Source organism: Lactuca serriola, chromosome 9, assembly GCF_051521515.1.
Source record: "Lactuca serriola cultivar US96UC23 chromosome 9, Lser_US96UC23_V15, whole genome shotgun sequence".
Classification (NCBI taxonomy): Eukaryota; Viridiplantae; Streptophyta; class Magnoliopsida; order Asterales; family Asteraceae; genus Lactuca; species Lactuca serriola.
The window spans coordinates 32,205,016-32,224,251 of NC_136416.1; positions in this window are offsets into that span (position 1 = coordinate 32,205,016).

The following is a 19,236-nucleotide window of genomic DNA, read 5'->3' on the forward strand; positions in this document are numbered from 1 at the left end:
GGTCACCAGCTGCCGCTCGCAGTCGATAACCGTACCAAACCTGCTCAACCAGTCCATACCCACAATGACGCAGACATCTCCCATCGCAATCGGGACCAAATCAATCGGAAACTCAATGCCGAAGATCTCGAGTACACATCCTCGGATCACATCAGTGGCGTACACCACTCTCTCGTCAGCTATGGAAACTCGCAAAGGTCAACTCAACGCCTCTTAACCGATACTAATATGTTGACTAAAGGCTAACGACACAAAAGACCGACTCGCACCCGAGTCAAATAACACCAAAGCAGGTACATAACTCACAAGAAATGTACCTACGCATAACATAATATTAGCATAACACCACAAATTCAAAATAAATAAATGAAAGAATACATACCGGCCACAACATCTGGCGCTGCGCGGACCTCCTCCGCTGTCAACTAGAAGGCTCTCTCGCGAGCCTTTGGCGCCTCAGCCTTCACTGGCCGACTCTCGGTAGCTCGAACAGCAGCAGGGGGAGATCCCTACAATGCTCCCTAGGATGACCCCCGCAACTGCGGACACTCGGCCTTCCGGTGCCCGGTCTGGTTGCAGTGAAAACAGACTGCAAACCCCTTGGGGCAATCCTCATGACCCTTGTCTCACTTGCCACAAGTGCGGCCCTTCTGGTTCCCTGATCTCGAATCGGCGGGCTTGGCCCGCTTGGCTGCCGGTTGGGACTGAGTCGGCCGCCGATCCCTCCCCTGAGACTCCGCCTCCTCTCTAGCCTGAGTCTCCAGTTCTATCTCCCTCTTCCGAGCATTTTCCTGGAGCTCGGCAAATGTCCGGTACGACGAGTTCGCCACGAACTCTCGTATATCCCTCCTCAGAATACTCAGATACCGACTCATACGTGCCTGCTCGGTAGACACGTGCTCAGGGCAGAACATCGCCCTCTCATGAACATCCTGGTGATTACAATAACAGACTCAGTACCCTGCTTGAGGGTCAGAAACTCCTGGGCCAATCGCTCCCTCTCCACCGGGGGAACGTACTCATCACAGAACATGGCGGTGAACCTCTCCCAGGTCATCGCGGCAAGATCAGCAGGCGAATAGTGCGATGTAACAAACTTCTACCAGTCCTTCGCTCCCAAGCGAAGCTGGTTCAGCGTGAACCGAACCCTCAGATGCTCCGGACATGAACACGTATAGAAGCATCCCTCAATATCAGAAACTCATCTCGTCGCCGCAATCGGATCCTGCGTCCCATCAAACTCTGGTGGATTCGTGTTACTGAACTCTCGGAACAGCAACGCATCACCACCCTGAGGTCTGGCAACAGCAACAGCTGCGGTAGCTGCAGCGGATGCAGCCTCAGTAATCGCTGCATATCTCTCATCAAAAGTATCAATCAACGTGGTCTTAATAGCCCCGAACATCTCTGGAATCTCTGCGCAGATAGCAGCAGCCACCTCCTCATGAATCAACCTACGGATCTCCTCGTCACTGACACCACTGCTCTCAGGTGTGTGGCGTGTCCCAACCATGATGTCTCTCTGAAATACAACACAAAATATTAGAGACTCGCTCGAGCGTACACACACTCGATATCCCATTCCTACTCGATCCCTGGTACCCTAAGGATTCTTACCTGGGTTGCGCACTGATCCGGTGTCTTCAGTAGTACGGGCCCAATACTACTGTCCACACCGCATCAGTATTCACCCCAAGTCCTCCTCCTTGGATTCCAAATCCCAAGTACTCTACTCTCACTATGCATAGTCTACTCTCTAGCAGATCTCTCATAGCTCCTCGCTGCTATCTACTCACTCTCAAGCATCTCCTTGCAGCAAATCCCATAGGCTAAGGCATCACAAATCAGGCCACTCTAGTCCTAATAAGAATACCTAGCCTACTCTAGCATGCATAACATATTATCTCATATCTCATAACACATAATATAAGGTTATTTTGGGAAAATCATCGTTCGGGCGCTGGTTGATCGTACACACTGCTCTTCTCTGCTCTTTTCAAAACTTTTACTCTTTGAGAAAAATTTTGTGATTTTTATTTGAAAATATCTCAAATCCTCAGTTTGAGTTCAGATACCCCCCAAGGTGCACCTGAATCCCTCAAACCAAGGCTCTGATACCAACTTGTAACACCAAAAAAATTTCAAATAATTTTTCACATTTTAAAAACATATTTTCATTCATAAACATTATAAAATCTCATTGTTTCACATATCAATCCAAATAACACACCCTAAGATCATAATGTATAAAAACTCCTCGCGTGTGTACTGATCATGTCGGCGCCGTCCCGCGATCGTCATTGGTACCTAAAACACATAACACAAGACACTGCAAGCATAAATTATTAGTGAGTTCCTCAAAATACCACATGCAACACATATTAGCCACTCGAGTTTGTAACTCTGTATGACCCTCTGGTCAAAGTGTCTCAATTGGACCCTCCAGTCTCATAACTCTTTGGACCCTCTAGTCCTAACTCTATGGACCATTCGGTCCTAACTCTGTAGAATATGAATCACATATAGCACAGAATCACATAGATAACACATAGCATACATTATACTCTGTCACATAACTCTAATTACCACTCTATGTAAAGTATAGTAAGAAGACTCACCTTGGGTAACTCGGTAAACCTCGAACTCTGAAATACTGCACTAGCCTCCGCCGAATCACATAAATAATTACTCTAATTAATACAACTTCTAAAGGCTAGGCTAACCCTTCTCTGTAAGTTCTCCAAGAAGGGTAAAAGACCATTCTACCCCTCTAATGGCTCATAAGTCCAGACACTGACTAAACCCTAAAAGTCAACCAAAAGTCAATGGTTAACCTTTGACCCGACTCGTCGAGTGCACTCGGGAGACTCAGCGAGTCCAAGCGGGTCCTCTGAGTCCTTCTAGCCTCTCTTGGCACGTCGAGACATCCTTCCACTCGACGGGTTCCTCCTGTCACGAATCGCGGGGCAACCCCAACTCGACTCGTCGAGTCCACTTATGAACTCGGCGAGTTGCCTCCATGATCATACTCAAATGACCTTCTGAGGTCCGATCTGTTTCTCTAATCCATAGATCTGACCTTCCTAAGCATAATAATCATGTAATGGTCGAATCTTGGTACACATGCAACAACCCCAAAGCTTCCTTTGATGAAATAACTACTAAAAGGCAAACCTAAGTTCATTTCCTCTATGAAACCATATAAAGCAGGTTGGCTAAGGCTCTCTGGACCTTAAAAGGTCCGGATCCAGAGTCTATCACTCAATGGGACAACATAAGCATCAAATCAAGCCAATAAAGGGTATAGAAAACCCTAAAATTCAAGGATCTCATACTAAACAGAAAAAGGGATTGATTTTCTACCTCAAAGTTGTAGATCCAAGCTGGAAACCCACTGAAATGCAATCCTCTTGACCTCCCTTGGCTGGAAACACTTTCTCCTTTGCAAAATCACACCAAAAATGATCAAAAAGGCTCAAACTCTCTCATAACTCGCTCACAATCGCTAGGGTATCTCTCTCTGGACAGGTAGCCGCAAATGGAGGCCATAAAGGCCTTTGAATAGGGCACAGACCCCGAGAATTAGGGTTTCAATCAACAGCGCGGACTCGTCGAGTCCACCCTTTCCGACTCGTCGAGTCCGTTCATTAATCTAGTCAGCAGTCGCGGTCCTACTCGTTGAGTCCCTCTCTTTTTTCTCAAAAATAAAATGATAAAATATAATACCAGGAAATCCGGAAGTTACAAGGTGTTTCCTTGCATGTGATTGCTTCTAAACCCTATATCCATGCCAATATATGCCATTATATGTCCTTTAGGACTCGTTGTGTCTTGAGACTTCATTCGTGGAACTTCTCATCCTTACACACATATTCGTTTAGATCACCCACATAAGATGAGTTCATACCCCTATAATGAATCTTTTAACTGTTTTAAATGCTTTTAAGGGGGGGGGGGGGGGGGAATACAAGTTGAACACAATGATAATTGTGTAAATGTTTGTTATAAACATCTTTCAAAAGATTGCTTATGTCTTTTATAAGTGATCAAAACATTTCAAAAACTCTTTTAAAGTTATGTTACTTTATAGTTTAACAAAACTCCGTTTTTAAAGTACAAGCATAACTTAGTAGTAAAATGAGTCTTTCAATAACAATTCAGGTAAAGACACCAGTAAACTATAAGGGGTATAGTTTAGAGGTTCAGTTCATACTAGATAATAGAGCATACTATAAAGAGAAACATGGAGGTAGATATAGTACATCAGAGAGACATACTATACACTATACATGACAACAGAAGGAACATACTAAGATACTATAACAGAACGAACATACTAAATGCTATAGCAGGAGAACAATACAGGATCTAACTATACCAATAATCACTAACTAATTGTCCTCAACAAAAGGTGATAGTAAATTGGGTATACATGATCATATAAATTTAATGTGAATTTACGCGACCTAGCAATTTGTTTGCGGAAGTTGTGTTTGGTCCCCATAATCACTTGCACGGAGAGTGTATAGTATGGGTACTATGCATCACATTATGACCTTAATAAAACATACATGTTTTAAGGTAATCAGTACGTCAGGATCTCAATTCAAAAGACAACTGGGTACTAACATTTTCCCATTACTTTCATATTGTGAAAGTTCCACTTGAAAGTTAATGCAAACTATTTTTGAGTTAAGATAGTTATAAACTAGGGAAAACTTACATTTTACAAACGACAAACAGAACAGTCGATTCTAGTACATTTAGTAGAAAGGGGGCATATAATGCTAACTTTATGATTTCTTAGTGTATGCATTCACGGATATATATTAAACGGGTCTGACAGGTAGTAGGATGTGCACTTTTAGCTTACTTTCATGTTCCTTGTTTGGTTGTGGGCTTAGAGCAGATTCACCCAGCCTACTATCTATTCGATCTTAGCTTTATATATATTCCGTATACACCAAGTAATCATAAGGAGTACCAGGTATGGGCCAGGTTATAGGACACAAATTCAATACACCATTTTCTAGTACAAAACATACTTTTCAAATAGAACATTTGGTAAACAAAACTAGAAACTTACCAGTAAAGGGTTTAATCCATTTTGTTAAACCAATATAAACTTAAAGGACCTTAGGTGGTTAACTCTATAATACCTTAGTTTATACATCGGGGTTATATATAATTAATACCCGATAGGTAGTTGGATGTGCGCTTCCCGCTTCATTTCCTGTTCCTTGTTTGGTTGTGGGCTTAGGGTAGATTCACACAATTAACTATCTATTTGATATTAGATTATATATAGCTAGTATACACTAAGTGGTTATAGAAGGAACCACTGTGGTTACCATTTTTACTAAAGAAATAATGGTTTTCTTAAAGAATCTTTTCATCAAATATAAAGGAAATATTACAGTTAACTCCATGAGTACCAAGTGAATACGCCAGGGTTATATACAACGATGATCTAACAAACAATAGGATGTGTGCTTTCCGCCTTACTTCTTGTTCCTTGTTTGGTTGTGGGCTTAGGGCAGATACACACAATTGATTGTTTCTTTACTCTGGGTTTTATATAACTTGTATCCATTTAGCACTCACAGAAAGGATTGTAGAGTCATTTTTACTTATCTTACATCAAAGCAGGAAATATAGGATTTTCTGGAGGAACAGGCGAACTTTTCTAAACAGAACTTACAACTTACTACAACATTCTTACAACTTACTTACATCACTAAAATCTTATGAACTCACCAGCTTAAATGCTGATGTACGCTTTCAAAATAACTTGTATTCTCAGGTAATCTGTAGACAGGTACGTGCACTGGGATTCAGAAGATGGAGCAATATAGCTTCAAGTCTTGTTTTGTTATTTACTTTGTAGACTATGTTATGTGAATCACATACTTTGTAAACAATTTCTTTCTAACGACCCTCCACCAATCAAGGAAGCGGTGGGTGAGAGTGGACACCCATTAAATGGCAAAAATTTATAGGCCATAACCTTATACCCTCCCCCCCCCCCCCCCCTTATAGATTGACTTCGTGAATGAGGCCTACTAACGGTAAGATTAGCATTTTAGTTATATATATATATATATATATATATATATATATATATTGTAATAATATAATAATATAGGGTATACTTTAAACATTTCAAAATACTAGGGTTTTAATTTCAATTTTAAAATTTTCGAAATTTAAAACTTTTAAATTTTAAAATTTTAAATATTAAAACTCTTTATTTAATAATTATCCTTAAATTAAACAAATAATTTAAATTATCAAATCTAGAAGGATTATCTTTTAAACTAAACAATTTAATTTATCCTAATCCCTTATATCCCCTAAAATTCGAAAAATATGGGATGGGATAATTCAAAATCTTTAATTACCATATTTAAACCATTAAAAGATAATTACAAGATACGGGATTATCCAAATCCCTAAAATTTAGGATCTTATCTTGGGGAGGAGGCAAATTTCGGAAACCCTAGGATTTGCAAACCCTAGATTTCGAAATCTTGGGGTCTAAGAAAAGGGTTTGAAAAAACATTATCAAATTTCGAAAAACAAGGTTTAAGAACCACTGATGGGTTTTATACAAACAATCTTATGTGTGCATGTTGTTGGATTAGTGTCTAAAACTATAACTATATTTGGTAAGTACTTGACCCGGTTGTGCATGGTCCTTTTAGGTTGCCTTCACCATAGCAACTTGACAGGATGATTTGTTAAGAGAGAAGAGATATTATTGTTTATATATTATGAGAATAATATATTAAATTAATAATATTGTTATTTGATTAATATAAGTCATATATTAATTAAGAATTAATTTGGTGACTTAAAGAGGTTAATTGAATAAAGGGGCATAAACTGTCAAATGTGTGATAGTTGTGTTTTGGGCTATGTATCCTTATGGATATGAGGGTGGACGAAATTTAGGGTTTGGGAACCTTAAATTCGTACAAGCCTATTATCTAAGAGGATCTTGGATTGCTTAGGGCCTGAGTTATTCAATTAGGGTTTAAGGTGAAACCCTAGTAGCTCATAGTATAAATAGAACCCTAGGGTGAGGGAAATCGGCACTCATGCAAGGCAAGGAACCCTTGGGTCGATTTCTCACCCTACTCTCTCTCTCTATCTCTCAAATCATCTTCTTGCTAGTTGATGTTTGTAAGCCATTAGAGGAGTGACAATTGTGACTCTAAGCTCTAAGAAGAAGAAGTATCAAGCAAGTAATCCAAGGTATTGTTCTAGATCTTAATTCATATGATTAGAATCACTTGTTTACATTAGATCTAGTATTGTAAGTCTTGGATTCAATGCATGTTCAATTAGAGAAACCTAGATCCAAGCAATTAGGGTTTGCATCTGCACATAGGAAAGTTCTTGTTGCTCAAACCCATGACATGCAACCCTAGATTTGGATCTATGTTTTCACTATTAGATACACAACATTATGAACATATGAAGAACCCTAGCATGCTCCTATGTATTTCTAAATATAGATAATATAAGGGATTACGTACCTCTTGTTGTTATATTGTAATAACAACTCAAATCTTCAATCTTCTTGCCTTTGAAAGCAAGTAGCACAAGTGTAGTACCTCTAATGGCTCACAAACACCAAAAGCAAATGGAGAGGCAAGAGAGATAGAGAGAGGGAGGAGGCTACAAAATTCGGCCTTAGGGTTCTCTGAGAAGCAAGTGCACGAATTCTTGTAGCCTAGGGTCCTTATTTATACTGTGAGCAGCTAGGGTTTCCTCCAAAAACCCTAATGGACAACTTAGACATTAAGCAGTCCATGGAACCTTCTAGAATAAGGCCATGGACGAAATATGATGGGCTCCCATCATAATTTCGTTCATCCCTTTATCCCATTGGGTTTCCCAGCCCAAAATCCAACTATCACACATTTGACAATTTAAGTCCCTTTATTCAATTAATTTCTTTTAGTCACCAAATTAATTCTTAATTAATTTATGACTAATATTAATTAAATAATATGATTTATCTTTTAATATATTATTCTTATAATGTATTAATAAATCATAATAACCTCTTTCTCTATTATTTCTCCAGTCAAGTTGCTTTGGTGAAGGCAACCCAAAAGGACCATGCACAACCGGGTCAAGTACTTACCAAATATGGTTACGGGCTTAGACACTAATCCAACAACTCTTACTTATATTTGATTATCATCATAATTGTTGTTATGAACCTATAAGTACTATATTAGTTGTTTGATTCCAGTTAAATGTTATGATTGGTCTTCTTACGGGAGAAGTATCTAGGATAGACATGATAGCTTAATTGTTGGATTTTAGAAAAACTATAAGCCGAAATGGTACTGCCTCCCGACTGTCTTGACTAACTTATGCTTATTTGATAAACATGAAAGTATATTTTGGGATTAGTAAAGGATCTAAATATTATTTCTTATGCTCAAATAGTCAGCAACCAATATAGTATATTATAGGTTGTTACACGTTGGCTGAGTTGTCTAAGCAACTACATACTTAGCTATTTCGATACTGTTCAGGTAAGTTTCCACACTGCTCTCTCTCTCTCTCTCTCTCTCTATATATATATATATATATATATATATATATATGTATATATGTATGTATGTGTGTGTGTATATATATATACATATATATATATACATATATATATATATATATATATATATATATATTACAATATGCATCCTCTAAATGTTAGGATGTAGTTATATTGTAGTGTGTTGTAAAGCAAGTAGACTAGCTTAGTTAGTTGTCGGTTAGGTTGGACCATTTATTTATTTGTCTGTTATATATGTTGATATATGTAACATCACAAAAATAAGACCCAAAAATTTCATTTTTCAATAAATAAAACATTATCCCAAAACATCAACATAAATCTCTAAGGACCAAATGTATCAAAACATCAAAAATTATCAGAGTTATCATGAAAATGCATAACTATATCGTGTGTGCACTGCAATCACCCCGAGCTCTTCCCTTTTGCACCAGAAGTACCTGAAACATAAACTGAAAACTATAAGCACGAAGCTTAGTGAGTTTCCCCCAAATACCACATACCACTCATATCAACATTTAATGGGCCTCACCCGATGAGTGTAACGGCCCCCGCGCTAACTTACATAATGGGTCCGCCCTAACTCGCATAACGGGCCCCGCCATTGAGTATAACGGGTCTCACCCTAAATCTCACAATAGGCCCCGCCCAACATACAAACATATAAATAAACAAGTAATGGCATACAAATTACCCATTGGGCCCTACCCACGTAGCACACATACACATGCAAGAGTCATGCATACATCTAGCACCCTAACATAACAAACAATGGGTTAGCATTGGTGGTTTCGACCCGCTAAACACAGTGAGGAAAACTCACCTTTGAATATGAATCAATAGCTGATGAGGCCCCGACTCCGAATCTTAGCTCAAAATCTGATCAGCGCCTGTCACATAGATCTTATGTCGGCTCTAAGTTGTCTGGAGTCTACTCCGAACTTGTTGAATCCAACTCAGTGGTCTTGAGTACCACTAGGGTACTCCCTATAATTCGCTGACTGACATCACCCCAACAAATCAGGTCTAAATTTCCTCCTATAGAGCATCCAAAAAAGAGGTTGATCGATGTTGGTGTAATAGTTGTTATTATACGAAAATTCCACTAATGGAAGATACGTATCCTAACTCCCACCAAAGTCCAAAACACACGCCTGAAGCAAATCCTCCAAGGTCTGAATGCTCTACTCGCTCTAACCATCGGTCTGCGGATGGAATGTTGTGATGAAATGGAGACAAGTACCTAAATCATCATCGAAACTCTTCCAAAACTTAGAAGTAAACCTGACATCCCTATTTGAAACCATGGAAATTGGCACCCCGTTCCGTGCCACAGCCTCCCTGATGTACACCTTGACCAACTTCTCTGCAGAAATACTCTCCTGAATCGAGATAAAATGCGCTCTTGTCAATGGATCCACGATGACCTAAATCGAATCCACTCCGTGCGCATTCTGGGGTAACTTCGTGATGAAATCCATGCTAATATCCTCCCACTTCCATATGGGAATCTCTAACGGATGCATCTTGTCGTGAGGTCACTGATGCTCGGTCTTGACTTTCCTACAAGTCAAGCACCGCTCCACATACCAAGCCACATCTCGCTTCATGCAAGGCCACCTATAACCAGGACGAAGATCTAACTACATCTCTGTTGCCCCGGGATGAAAGGAGAACCTAGACGTATGCGCCTCCTCCATTAGAACCCAACGCACACCGCCATTATACGGAACCGAAACCCGCTGATGAAGAGTCAACAACCCACGGTTATCATAATCGAAGGAAGCCACCTGACCCACAATACGCTTACTCTTCTGGTGGTCTTCCTTCATAGCCTTAACCTGAGCCTCACGAATCCTCTCTAAAAGCGGAGTAATCATGGTCATCCTCAAACATATAACCTTGATCGGAGCCGAAACCGCCTTGAGGCTGAGAGCATCGACCACCATATTAGCCTTCCTCGAGTGATAAATGATCTCATAATCATAATCCTTCACCACATCCAACCATCAGCTCTGCCTGATGGAACATGGACCTCCGGCAGTGCTTCTGGTCTTCTGCTACGTCGGAGATCTGCAAGTCACAATCAGGGAGACGCGTTAGAGCCGTCCTAGGGACTGTGCCCCAGGAGCGGGATCCGACGGTAAAGTTAGATCAGCTAGAAGATCTGAGATGGTCCTCCATAGCTGGAGAGAACCATCTTGGTGCTAGTGGTGGTGTATGACGGCGGCGGGTGGCGGCTGAGCCACCCGGCCGGAGTATAGTGGCGGCTGAGCCATGGGGGAAGATTATAGGGGAAGCTCTCTCTCTATGGAGGAGGTACTGTTCATTATATAGGGGACAATTAGGTCAGGCCTTGGGCTTGCTCAAATCAGGCCCAACTAGCAAGGAGCTAGGCGAGGCCGCCCGGAGGCGCCGGGCGAGGCTGGCGGGCGCGCACCAGGAAAGGATGGCAAGGGAGTGCCAGGCGAGGGAGCGCCTAGCCGAGCCAGCAGGAGAGTTCCCAGCAGGGCTGACAAGGGAGAGCCAGGCATGGCTGGCAAGGGAATGCCAGGCAGGGCTGGAAGGAGCGCGTCAGGCCAAGCTGGCGCACTAGAGCAGTCTAGGCCATGCCAGTGGACCATATCTCATCAAGTCCCCCCAGTCTGGTGTTATTGGTACGCAGCCAATGACATCGGACTGGACTAAGCCGTATAAACGAACAGGAGAGTCCCCAGCGAGGCTAGCAAGGGAGTCCCTAGCAGGACTTGGCGAGGGAATGCCAGGCAGGGCTGGCCGGAGCGTGCCAGGACAGGCTGGCGTGCTAGATCAGTCTAGGTCATGCTAATGGACCATATACCATCAAGTCCCCCCAGTCTGGTGTTATTGGTACGCGGCCAATGACATCGGACTGGACTTAGTCATATAAACCAACAGGAGAGTCCCCAGCGAGGCTGGCAAGGGAGTCCCCAACAAGGTTGGCAGGAGAACGCCAGGCAAGGCTGGCGGGAGCGTGCCAGGCTAGGCTGGCACACTAGAGCAGTTTGGGCCGTGCTAATGGACCATATATCATCAAGTCCCCCCAGTCTGGTGTTATTGGTATGCGACCAATGACATCGGACTGGACTTAGTCATATAGACTATACGTCTTCAAGTCCCCCTAATCTGATGCGATTGGGTTGCTGACAATCAGATCGGACTAGTTAAAGCACCAAAGCATTTAAATAATAAAGATAAATGACCGAACCTTGCCCACGAACGCCGTGGGGTTACGCGATGAGCCAAACACTACTTGAGTTGACTTGATACTCCTTCATTGAGAGGAGTGCGAGCCGGTCAGTGAGATGCAACGTAACTGTTGTTGCGATCATGCGGACCGAGGCTGCTAAAGAGTGTTACGCGACACTGATGTCGGTGGAATGTCGGACCGGGGTAACTAAGAAGCGTAAGCTTGCCATTCAGTCCCTGAGACTGTTATCCGACGTGATTGGTGTGGTAGCCATGTGAGATGGGATGCCACCAGTAACCATCTACATAGTCTGCATTGCGGCATACCAACCCTATTCCCCCCCCCCCTTTTTTAGGGGAGGCAAGGAATAGATTCTGAGAGCTTGGCGACTAGGTTGCTTAGCGAGGGTCACATAGTAAGACTATTGTCGATAGTCAGACAATAGAATTGTTGAGGGATAGGCAGTGACGCTATAGGGTGGGGCTGCATAGCAAGACCGTTTCCGAGAGTCGGGAAACAGAGGTGTTGTGGGGTACGCGACGAGGCTACAGGTAGGGTTACACAGCGGGATTGTTTCCGAGAAACAGAGATGTTGTGGGGTACGCGACGAGGCTACAGGTAGGGTTATACAGCGGGACTATTTCCGAGAGCCAGGAAACAGAGGTGCCGCGGGGTCGTAGGTAGTAGGGTCGCTGTCGGGATGACCTTCTTGCTGGAGAGTATCCTCACTATAGCAGGTTGTAATGCGGATAACACTTCATCGATCGTCCGATCACCAGAGAGTCGTGATAACTATGAGATAGGAAACACCAAGATCATGGTGTTGGTCGTGGAATGAGCTTGTGATGCGCGAATTAGGAGAATAGCTTGGGCTTAGTAGCCAGCGATCATGGAGATGTCTTGCGGGAAAGCATCGCATATAACAGATCAGGTTTGGCTGCTAACGATCGTAGATAGATCACGCGAGACAGCATCGCGTGGAATGGATCGAGCATGTTGCTATTGGAGTCGGGCTGAGAAGCCAGGCGAATCGAGGCAAAGGTATTGAACCTTGCATGCGGAGCTTGCCACTATAATTGAGCCGTGCTGAGAAGCCAGGAGACTCGAGGCGAGGGTGCTGAAACTCGCATGCGGGGCATGCCGCTATAATGGAGTCGGGCTGAGAAGCCAGGCGACTCGAGGCGAGGGTGCTGAACCTCGCATGCGGAGCTTGCCGCTATAATGGAGTCGGGCTAAGAAGCCAGGCGACTCGAGGCGAGGGTGCTGAACCTCGCATGCAGAGCTTGCCGCTATAATAGAGTCGGGCTGAGAAGCAAGGCGACTCGAGGCGAGGGTGCTGAACCTTGCATGTGGAGCTTGCCGCTATAATGAAGCCGGGCTAAGAAGCCAGGCAACTCGTGGCGAGGGTGCTGAACCTCGCATGTGGAGCTTGCCGCTATAATGGAGTCGGGTTGAGAAGCCAGGCGACTCGAGGCGAGGGTGCTGAACCTTGCATGCGGAGCTTGCCGCTACAATGGAGTCGGGCTGAGAAGCCAGGCGACTCGAGGCGAGAGTACTGAACCTCGCCTGATTGGGCATAGCACCCTACAATCTGTGTGTCTAGCTCGTGTGACCAGTCTGAGTTAAAGCGGAATGGTACTTGATGCTTTGCTGCATCGCTAGTCGTACTAATAATTGATGCCTCGTTGTCTTGGTTGTTTATGGAGAGCCATGTGGCGGTGCTACTTAGGGCTTGACAGTGTAGCTATTGTCAAGTGGTGCATAGCGAGACTGCTGTCAGGAACTGGCCAGCAGGGCCGTTGAGGCCCGTGCAACGAGCTGCTAGCGATAGGTGAGTAACGCGACTATTGAGAGCTGAGCAATAGTACTACCGAGAGTTGGACCACAAGGCTGCTCTTTTGATATGGAATATTGGCGTCACCCTGGGGGTGCACTGTCATGCACAACATCAGCTCCTCCTGTACACTAACTCTGCCCATTCGGAGTAAAAATTACTTTTGCATAGTGTCATACCACCCTCACTTTTTTTAGAGGAGACGAAGAAAGGGAAAGATGGATGTATAGCTGCTGAACGCTGAGATACATAGCTGCTGGGAAGAGCTAGGCGATCCAAATACTAACAAAAACTGAGTAGTGTGGCTGCCGAGAGCTAGGCAGCACGACCGCTACGAGTCAGACAACATGACTGTTGGTGACTGGGATTTGCGACTACTGAGCTGGATCGCATGGCTGTTGAGGGTCGGGTAGCGCAACTGCGAGATGTTGGCCAACACGACTGATGAGAGCTGAGCAGTGAGACTGCATGGCGCTAGTCAAAGCAACTTTCTGATAGCCAGACACCGTAGTTGCCGTCACGAGTAGTAGTAGCGTACTACTCTTCTCCCTCCCCCTCTGTTTTTTTTTAGAATATCGAGTGATCCGGGCCGCAACGCATATTCTGAAAGAGTATTTGTTGTGTGGGGCTTGCGGTGCATGATCTTTAAACAACTTTTTTTTATCTTGCAATATAGCCTACTCTATTTGTTAATGGAGTAGCCCAATAGTCGTGAAGATGAGCCCAACCCAATGATTAATATGTTACAGCCCATTTATGTATTGCAGACCCATATGCAAAGCCCAAAGTATAAAAGTTGTAGTCCATTTACGATGGAAAGTGCAATATTCTTTTTCTCAAATCTTTTTTTTTCGAAAATGATGAGTGGTTTGGCCCCGGGTTGCAACACATTTTTTAGAATCTGACTAGTTGAGCAGAGTCATAACGTTTGAGCGTTGATTGAAAGACTAATTTATTTTTGCAAAAGAAAATTGGGCCGTTCTTCCCTTTTAGTCCGTCAGAATTAAGAACTAAAGCCTAAAGTGCCAAAATAAATTCGGGAGCCCATATGTGAATATGTGTGTGAGAAGCCCAGATAATAGTTTTGGTAGTCCATACTCCATAGCAAGTGATACCTGATGTTGGTTTTGTTTAGTCCATATAACACTTGCGGGCCCACTCTAATTTGTTAGTTTGTTTTATAATCAGTTTACAGGGAAAAAGCCTTTCAGTTGCATCTCGTTTCGTTTTCCCTATGGAGGCGTCAGAGAATGGACGCCCGTCGCCCTGCCATTGAAATTGATCGACGGATGGAGGTGCTCGATAGCCGGATTTTGGGGTTGTGGTCAGCGGAGCGAAGGTTGATGAGAACTCCGATGCTTCTTCTTCTCTTCTTCTTTTTTTTGTTGGAGTTTAATGGTGCACAGGTGGAGACCGGTGGTGATGACTGGGGGCGGCCCGGGTTCTAATCTTCGGAATCCGACGTGCTTTGTGGAGTAGCGGTGGTCGGCCACTGTAAGAGATCCAACGGTGGCGAATCGAGGAAACAGGTTGTAGAATAGCGCTACCTCGTCGAAGCTGGAGACGGTTGTTTGGTCGTTTTGAAGGTAACCAGTGAACGGTGTTTGGGAATCTTCCAGCGGTGTTTGAAGACTTGGAAGCTAGTGGTTGTGATCGGAGCTCTTTGGCTACTCGGAAGATGTGTTGACCCGATGGGCTCTTTTGTTTTTTCTGCACATAGGGGATTGGACCAGGTGGGGTCCAACTTTGTTTTTGACTTTTGTTGACAGCTTGTTGTCATTTATCTAGTGCACCGTGCAGCTTTAACCCCCCCTTTTTTTTAAAAATTGTGTTGTTTGCAATAGACAGACAAAGTGTATGAGCTGTAAAAGGTTTTTCTCTTTGTCTTCACCTTTTTTTTTCTTTTTTTTTTAAAACCATTTATTGATGGTAAAACTATAGGGTAAAAATAACTTTTACCAATGTCTTGAAATGTGTAAGGATTATAGCGCAACTTACACATAAACTCATTACTAAAATGAACTTTTAATTATATGTGAACTGGAATATGGTAAAATTTATAAAAGCTTCTTTGCTTCTAACTTTCTTAATAAACCATTAAAAAGGAATGGTAAAACTGACCTGGATGAAAATATGTTTTCTGAAAACTTGAGGAGGTAAAAATTTATAGAAACTTATTTCTTCTTTAAAATTTCTAAACAAATAAAATCATAAACATAAGTTTTCCTTGAAAATTTATGGACTGAAAGTGGGGTTAAACTCGTCAAAACTTCTCCTCCATTCTTATTTTTTTGAAGGTTTTGTGAAACTTACAAGCCATATAGTTGTGTATACAAATAATTGATACAGTAGGTAAAAATATATACGAAAATATACAACCTGGGAAGGATTTTTTGATAATACAAACAAAAGATGGAGTAAAACTTCATAAAAACTTCTTTTCTTCTAAATTCCATATCATAAATAAAGAACGGATCTGATGTGGAGTTTTGTTCATGAAACTTCATTTTCTTTTCAGCTTGCTCAACAAGCTATGAAGATCTGAACAAAAGACAGATCTGGAAAAATTTTCGTTTTCCTTCTTTAAGCTTTGAAGGAAACATTAAATAAACAACTTCAACATAGTTTTGCAAAGAGAATCAGAGAACAAAAATGATTTCTTTTAAGAAAAACCACTGGAGATGAGGTAAAACACCATGAAAACTTCATTTCTTCTTAGATTGTTTGAAAAAACACCAAAATGAAAATGAAAATTGGTTAAGAACTCATAAGAAATTCTTTCTTCACTATTTGCTGAAGAAACCCATTAAAATATAGACGAAAATTAGATCTTATGAAGTCTTTTAAAACTTGAGTGTTGCTCAAATGATCTAAAATGAAAAATATCTAGATATATGGGTAAGAAATGAGGTAGATCTAAAGATCTGAGCGAGAAAACTCAACAAATCAAGAGATCTGAACGATAGAGAAGCAGATCTGAAAAGATCTTAACAATAACTAACGGATTTGAACAGATCTTGGCAAGATCCAAACAGATCTGAACAAATGATGGGTAGAAATGAACAGATATGAACAAACCTTAGATGAAAACACATCAGATCTGAACAAATCTAGGCAAGAACGAGCTGGAGGCCAACTGAGGCTTTTGCTGCTTGCTCGAATCCGGGATGGCGCCAAATGATGGAACATGGACCTCCGACAGTGCTTCTGGTCTTCTGCTACGTCGGAGATCTGCAAGTCGTAATCAAGGAGACGCGTTAGAGCCGTCCCAGGGACTGTGCCCCGGGAGCGGGCTCCGACGGTCAAGTTAGATCAGCTAGAAGATCTGAGATGGTCCTCCATAGCTGGAGAGAACCATCTTGATGCTAGTGGTAGTGTATGGCGGCGGCGGGTGGCGGCTGAGCCACCCGGCCGGAGTATAGTGGCGGCTGAGCCATGGGGGAAGAGTCTAGGGGAAGCTCTCTCTCCATGGAGGAGGCACTGTTCATTATATAGGGGACAATTAGGTCAGGCCTTGGGCCTGCCCAAATCAGGCCCAACTAGCAAGGAGCTGGGCGAGGCCGCCCGGAGGCGCCGGGCGAGGCTGGCGGACGCACACCAGGAAAGGATGGCAAGGGAGTGCCAGGCGAGGGAGCGCCTGGCCGAGCCGGCAGGAGAGTCCCCAACAGGGCTGGCAAGGGAGAGCCAGGTAAGGCTGGCAAGGGAACGCCAGGCAGGGCTGGCAGGAGCGCGCCAGGCCAAGCTGGCGCGCTAGAGCAGTCTAGGCCATGCCAGTGGACCATACCTCATCACTGCCTCATATTCAGATTTGGCTGATCCATCAGATACCTCATGCTATTGTGGTTCGTGTAAATAGTATAGCGGACCCCAGAAAGGTAATATCTCCAAATCTTGAGGATGAAAACCACATCCCCCAGCTCCAAATCATGCGTCAGATAATTTGCTTCATGAGGCTTCAACTGCCTCGAAGCGTAAACGATCATGCGACCCCTTTGCATCAACACTCCATCAAACCCGTGATCGATACATCAAAATAAACCATAAAATCCTCCACACCCTCTGGGAAGGTCAAAATCGGTGCCTCACATAACTGTTGTCTCAAGGTCTCAAAAGTTGCCTGCTGCTCAGGCCCCCAACGAAATGTAACTGACTTCTTTGTCAACTGAGTGAAAGGAACCGCTATCTTGGATAAATCTTGGATGAATCTCTGATAGTAACCTGCTAGACCAAGGAAACTCCGAATCTCAGATGGAGACCTCGGAACCTCCCACTGCATCACCGCCTCAACCTTGGTCGGATCAAGCAGAATACCATTCTGGTAGACAAGGTGACCCAGAAACTAACATCGTGCAACTAGAACTCACACTTAGAGAACTTTTTGAAAAGTCTCTCCCTCCTCAAAGTCTCCGGCACCTCCTTTAAGCGCTCCTCGTCTTGCTCATGGGTCTTAGAATAGACCAAGATATCATCAAGGATTACAATCACATACTGATCTAGCATCGGCCTACACACACGGTTCATGAGCTCCATTAATGCGACTGGAGCATTGGTGAGCCTAAAAGGCATCACCACGACCTCGTAATGACCATAACAAGTCTGAAAGGTTGTCTTCTGCACATCCTCATCCCTAACCCTCATCTGATGATAACCCGAACGCAAATCAATCTTGGAAAACCAAGATGCACCCTGAACCTGGTCAATAAGATTATCAATCCTCGGGAGTAAACGACCATCACGTAGTTTTCAGAAACCATCGTCAAAAAACCAATTTTATACTAGTGCACCTAACGTCCTAAATTACAAAGGTTTGTAGTTTTAGTCCTTCCTCATCACATTAGTTACATTTCATTTCTAAGTCACCCAACTTATGGGTTAACCTCAAGTCCAACCATTTTTCATCAATTTGACATTTTTAACATTCATACTAAAATCCTTTCATCTTTTATATATCATAATCAATATTTATATTAACTTCTATTTTTTTTAAATTTAAATTATTTTTATTAGTACTTAACCTTGGTTTTATTATATATATATATATATATATATATATATATATATATATATATATATATATATATATATATATATATATATATATATACACTAGCCGTAGACCCGCGCAAAGCGGCGGCGAAAAATAGTTTCTCATTCGGCAATAAGTTCTATACGGAAACATGTTAGATTTCAAGTAACACAAAATATATGCATATTGTTATCGATCGGTTTTACGGCAACAAATAAATGTAACCCTCGCAATACAAAAGAAACTAAATATTTTGGTGTGTAGTGTACGTTTATAGTCCTTCATTTTAGAAATCAGGACACATCCATACGAAGTGACTTGCTTATACCTTTATTAGTATTGATAAAGTTTATAAAAGGGAAAATCAAAGTTAATCTTAACAACCCGGTTTGCTTGGTACAGATAAGTCTAAACGGATATATCCTATTATCCACTTTAATATCTAAAGTTTTAAACCGAAAAATAATAAAATTAATACAACCATATTTCATGGAACATGAATAACAAATGGAATACTAATGTTCTATTAGTCATAAATCATACATAGATATTTTTTCTTAATATTAAACAAA